At 43.4% G+C, this 6,201-nt stretch overlaps 1 protein-coding gene across 4 annotated transcripts in view; it reads left to right on the top strand.

Moving 5' to 3' along the window:
• Window positions 1–6,201, top strand: part of BICDL1 (BICD family like cargo adaptor 1) — a 47,204-nt gene that overhangs the window by 17,239 nt on the left and 23,764 nt on the right. The window lies entirely within an intron of this gene.

Consider the following 6,201-nt stretch of genomic DNA (forward strand, 5'->3'; position numbering starts at 1 on the left):
AACCTGAGTAAAGATGAAAACCAATATCGAGCTTTTTAAGTGGTACTATTTGTCTTGTCCCCCAAACAAATAAGTTTGAGACAGGGATACACTTGGTGTTTCACATCTTGACATGTAAGGCTGTATTTTGAATTAGGACTTAAAAAAAGGCTTGTGCTGAAAACTTAGGCTCTAATATCTTTATCTTCCCCGTCCCTTGGTGCCAGTGGGGATCACACTGGGAAATGCCAAATCCCTGCAAGAGCTTAACAAATTTATGCTACACTTTAACCTATTAATTTCTGTAAACCAGCTGGGTTTCAGGTCATCACATGATGTGCATACACTGTCTGACTTGAGACTTTCTGCTTCTGAGCAAGCAGCTATGTGCTGCACCCTCGTGCCCCACTGTCAAAGCAGACAGACACCACCAAAGCATCAAGCCAAGGAGGTACAACACAAGCTTTCTGCAAGTGGAGAATGTCTCTGCTCCATACCATGTCTGGGCCTGGTGTGGAAGTTGGTTGTCTCTTGGAAGCCAAATTTGGCATTCCTGGGCCAAATTTTGCCATGTATGGTCCTGACTTGAGACCTGTCCCCACGTGGGAGATGCAGAGTCTGCCAGTGCAGGGAGCTGAGTAGCACTGCACTGTGTGTAAGTGTTAGGGGTTGGAGTATCTAAGTGATTAAAAATAGCCTGTGATGCACTAGTGACATGGTTAAACTACTTGTTCCTTCTTCACTCTGAGTCTTTATAACATCCCAGCTTGAGGACATCTGCTCTAATTCAACAGAATTAAAAAAAAAAAATCTTTAAGCAGAGCCAAAGAAAGGAGGCTGAAAGCAGCACCAGCCTCAGGAGCAAAACCAAATGCAGACACACTATAGCATAAATAATAGTATTTCTGTAATTAAGCAAACAAATCTCTGGCACAGCATTGTGCCTATATGGGAATTCAACAATGTGCCATGGCTGATATCTATTAGAGTAATCAACTAGAAAGAGCTGAGGGAGGAGGGGAAAAAAGGTCTCCAAGATTGTTCCAGGAGGTAGGTCACAAAACAGGCAAGCCAAGGGGTGGTGGGGAAGCCAGTGCAGGCAGGGTAGTGACAGGCAGAAGAAAACCCAAGTCTTGGCACAAGCTGGTTACCAATGATGCAGCCTGGTTTCTCTGCATGTTTCTGTAGACCTGTTTGCTCCCCAGCCATCTGCCAGCTCCAGCACACACCTCATCACATGCAAGACATGCAAGGAAGGAGAGATGGGATCAGTGGCTTCAGGCAGGTGATTTTTAGCACAGATAGGATAAAAATCTTCCTAACTGATGTCTGTGTACTGGCAGGAGTTCCAAACAGCACCATTTTAGACACTCCAGCACACAGCAGGCGCTCAGTAGATTTAGTGTTTCTACCACAGGCTTGTGCACATAGAGAAATTCAGCTACAGCAGCAGGAGTAATAAAAACTGCTGGAAGCTGAATACCATGATCTCCTCTGTCACTGGTCACATCGCTCTTGATGTCAGGCAGCAAAAGGAAGAGAAAGTTAATCATTTATATGCAGGGAAGCTAGGGAAGATCCCTGTGTAAAATCCTACTGTAGTAGAAGAACTGGAGCAGGAGATCAGCCCGTGCTCAAGTGCAGGATAACCCACACACACTTGAGCAAGGCAGCCCTCTCTGCTGAAGATAAAGTGATTAAAACATAACTGGAAAGCAATGAAATTTGCCACAGTAAAGTATGATCACACTCAAACAGGGCTTTCAAAATGAAGCACACTCCCAACAGTAACTTGCCAGGGAGTCTTCAAAGCTGAAGAACAACTGCTGCCACACCAGTTTTGTTGTGTTTTTCTTGCTGACTTTATAGCTGGTCTCCTGTTCCCTAGTTAGGGCCAAAAAGCACATGCACAGGGTACATGCCATCAGTACTGACATTTGCTTAAAAGCACCTGAGCCAAAGCCAACAGCATTTTCCCTATCCCCTCCTCTTGTTCCCAAAGGGCACCTCCAGGCCTTTACACACTCTGCCCCTCCAAGACAAATCATTGAAGATGACACAGGAAACTTTGGTGAAGGGAAGCATGCTCCCCCCTTTTCTCTTTTCATGACAGCTTTATCAAGGGTGCTTTTCCTTACCACACAAAGCCTCAGCCATCAAACCTTCACCCACCAGGGCTAAGAGATCTTTTCTCAGCATCAGACACACAGGACAGGCTGCCAATTCTATCTGCACAACATCTCCCAGTGTAAGATCTTGTGCAGTGCTTACAGGTCTCCACACCCCAGCACTGGTTTGCCCCATGTCTGGGCTGCAGATCAGTCCCCAGACCTGCCTGTCACTGCTCCCTGACTCAGCCCAGGCTTCCTGAGAGCTTGCTTGGAGTCAGCTGTCAGAAAGCAACAGCCTCTGTGCCAAAAAAGCACAGCTTGAATGATTCTTACCCCTCTAAGCAGCATCTTGCAAAACCTTGGCTACAGGTGCGAGTCTAAATCTAACATGTTTGGGCCAAATTGGCTGCCCACAGCCAAGCACAGTCTTTGTGATGCTTTCAGTGGACTCCAGCTCCCAGACAGTCTTTGTTCTAACACAGCTGCTGGGATGTTGCTACAGCAGGTTTTTCTTCCTCTGGCAGCACTGCACCTCCCCTCCTTCAGAAAAATAACTGAACACAAGAAGGGTTTGTGACTGTGTTGTCTTCCCTACAAGAAGACAGGACTATCCATCCATGCTTTACCTTTACTGATGTTTACAGATACACCAAAGCTTGAAACTCATAGAGAGAGTGGCTCTTTCCACTCCCTGATAATGATTCTCCTGCAGGTGTATGATTTGGCATAGTATATTTTATATGCCATCCCACAGCATGTGCTGCACCCACCTCGTTTTTTCAGCTATGTTTGCTCTCCACATCTACTTGCTTTATTTTTTAATTCCAAGCACAGCTTTTTGTAGGACTTAAAGTACCGAGATGCCAGTGAGTTTGCCAAAAGCTGTTGTTTAAATAAATTCAAGCAAGAACTTTTAAAAAGCTAGATTGTAGGAGGACAAAGCTCCAAGGAGAGATCCACATTCTTGTTTCCAGACCCTCCTATCATCTAGAGACTGGCCACAGCTACACCCATGCAGTCTCTTCAGAGGAGCACCTCACCTGCCAGGCTGGTACATGCATAAGAGCTGGCCACTTACAGAAGTACTCAGCAGCTTCCCAAAAGCTGGGTTACAGGTGTTGTTCGGAAAATTTATCTTCAACTCTGAGTACACTTGCTGTGGCTTACTTTAGGCTCTAAATGAGAAGTTACTATTGCATATTTGCCCCTACACACTGCTGTGGAGGTGCAGACTGCTCTGAAGGCCAAGCCCTGCCCTGAGGATCTACGAATTAAAGACTTAATCCCCTTAGTGCCGACATCTGTGGCACTGCACAGGAGGTAAACAAGTGCTTCTGTGTTCATCATCTGCTGCACTGAGTCACGGGCTGAACCTTGGTGGAAACAGAGCAAAGCTGGGCTGAAAGGAGACAAGTGATCCTGTACTTATTACATATGGTAATGTACAAAGTATAGATTGGGCTGCAGCAGATCAAAGTGCTCAGATGTTATTACGAACACACTGTAATTATCTTTTGTCAGCAATCACCAAGAGCAAGGTCTGCCTTGTGCTCAAAGTCTGCTCCAAAGACCTTATGCTCTAAACAGATCGTTTCATGCTGCCAGTGAGGGAGAACAATTCAGATATAGCTGGAGGCTGCCAAAGTACAGGAAGAAGCATTGCTAAGTTAAATGATATCTCTAGAAGCTTTTTGTCTGCAGGTATCCAGCCCAGTTCTGCTGTGCTTAGAATGACAGATCAAATACTAGCTGACCAAGAAATATTTTTAAGTAATGTGTTACCTAACAGCTCCAGAACAATCCCTCAAGAAAGTAGATTTGTACCTTTTTATTTAAGCATTGGAATGTGACATAACTGCCACATGATTTTCATGTTTGGGTTTTTTTTTTTCCCCCCAAAACTTTGTCATGGATTTACTCATTTTTATGTCATTCACCTTTCACTTATGACACTTTTGCACATATCAGTGATTAAAGCATTTAGTGAAGAGAAAGCTTTAATGGAATAGTTTGAAACTGTAGCTCTCATCCTGGCCAATATTCGCTATAGGGTTTGGGTTTCCTTATTTTTCTAAAGAAAGGACCCACAAGTTCTACTGTATCAGCCATGAGAAATAAGCCCTCTGCACAAAACATCTTCTGTCTTGGTTTAGTTAAGCCAAGCTCCTAAAAATTACTTCTTAGCTCTTCCTCCTCCGAGTTTTGAAATAAATTCAACAAGTTTTGTAAGAAAGTAGCAAACACATCAGCACTACTTTTAAAAAACAGCCTGATAGAAGTTATCTGGAATCAAACTTGGCAGGGATTTAAAAGCTAATAAAACATCTCCAGGTCAATCTACCATAAAATCTACATTTTAGAAAAATCTTCCTGTCTGAAGATTTCCCGAGAGATTAATATATTTTAAACCAACTGTTTGAATTTTGCCCCATCTTTTTTGGCACTCACTCATTTCACATGTATGGGAACAGACACCAGTATTTTCATGCACTCAGACATGTTTGTAACTGCAGGTTTGAGCATCAGGTCTACATATATTGGAAAACTTTTGGTTTGTATACTACTAAATCCTAAACCAGTATATTGTGAGCTTAACAAGGTGTATAGATGAAGAGCAGACAGAGCTGCTAGCCTACCAACACATATTAGATATCCCCAGTGGAGCTCAGTTTAATTTTCTTTGAAATAAAGGAGAGAAAGTGCTTAAAGCCAGAGTAAGAGACTGCAAAAAGTTTAATTATTGTCTCTTTCTTCCAGGCACATTTGAGCTTGAACACCTTCAGGCTTAAAGTCTTAGACTAAAAGAATTTCATAAAAAAATAAATTCAAGAATGGAGATTGGCTGTCCTGACTTCTGGCTACCTGGGGAAGACAGCAAAGTCCCTCAGAGCAGGAGGGAATGTTACATTTCTCCTTGCCTCCACCATCACAACCTTCTGCTTAATTTTTCAAAAGGTTTTAATGACCAGGTCAAGTCTTCATGTTTCCAGTTCAGTTATTTCCAAACTAGTCAGGCATTTTGTATTTCATTATCCTGTCATCTGACCCATGCTTATGGCTCACTAGAAATTTACTGGAATATTTTTCAACCTTTAGCTCACATAGAAAAGTCAGACTAAGCTCAAGCAAATCTGGATTAAAAACCCACATCAAAGGTAACAGCCAAAATGCTCTATCAAGATGAAATAGCCTTTTGTCAGGGGAAAAATAACTTATTCATGGAAATTAGGCATTAGAAATGCATTAGAAATTATCTAGGAGAGCAGACCACTGAACTTACTGATGCAAAACATGAACCATCTACCTTTCAAACTGTACCATTCCCTCTGCTAGTCCAAGACAGAAGTTCAGGAACTGCAGTCTCACACACAGCTGTGGGGGGAATGACAGACTTTTTAACCTGAAGGTCCCAGACCCCCTTGCAACATGTTGGACCCAAGATGTGCTCCACTGAAATTAATGTTGTGGTTCCTCTCAGCTCCATTTGAGCAAGACCAGATCAATTATTGCAGCCATAAGCCCTTTCTGCTTCCACGTGCAAACAGATAACTGAAGTGCAGAGGAACAAATGCTTCATTCCAAGTGATGTGCAGCATCCACACGGAACTAGGAGACCCTGATAGTGTTACATGTTCTTACCCTATTCCTCCTCAACAACCAGGAGCCAGGCTGCTGCCAACAAGCCCATATTCAGCTCTGTTCAGAGCCCAGACACCAGCCTGGGAGCCTCTGTGCAGAGCTGTCTCATCTCCCACACTACTTCTGCAAGGGGAATTTGCACACAGAGAGCAAGAGCCACTTCGTGCACTACTTAGCATGGCGTGTCCTCCAGGCACACTTTGTCCTCTGAGTTATCTCCAGTGCTAATTTATTGCAGCATTCAAAGCATCGTGCCTCCGGCAGTCCCTCCCACAGGAAGCTGGCTGACTCATTTTTCCACACACTGTATTTTCCTCTCCACAAGAGCCAAATGCTTAGGTCAAGAATAAAACATTAAAAAAAAAAAAAAAAAAAAGGAGGCTCGTGTTTAAGCACCTCCTAAAACATGTGCACAACCCACAGCCACTTGTGAAGCTATTTCTCTCATTCAGACAATGAACCTGGAGATGTT

The sequence above is a fragment of the Manacus candei genome, unplaced genomic scaffold (assembly GCF_025592945.1).
Source record: "Manacus candei isolate 608988 ecotype Guabito, Panama unplaced genomic scaffold, ASM2559294v1 h1tg000064l, whole genome shotgun sequence".
In the NCBI taxonomy this organism is placed as follows: Eukaryota; Metazoa; Chordata; class Aves; order Passeriformes; family Pipridae; genus Manacus; species Manacus candei.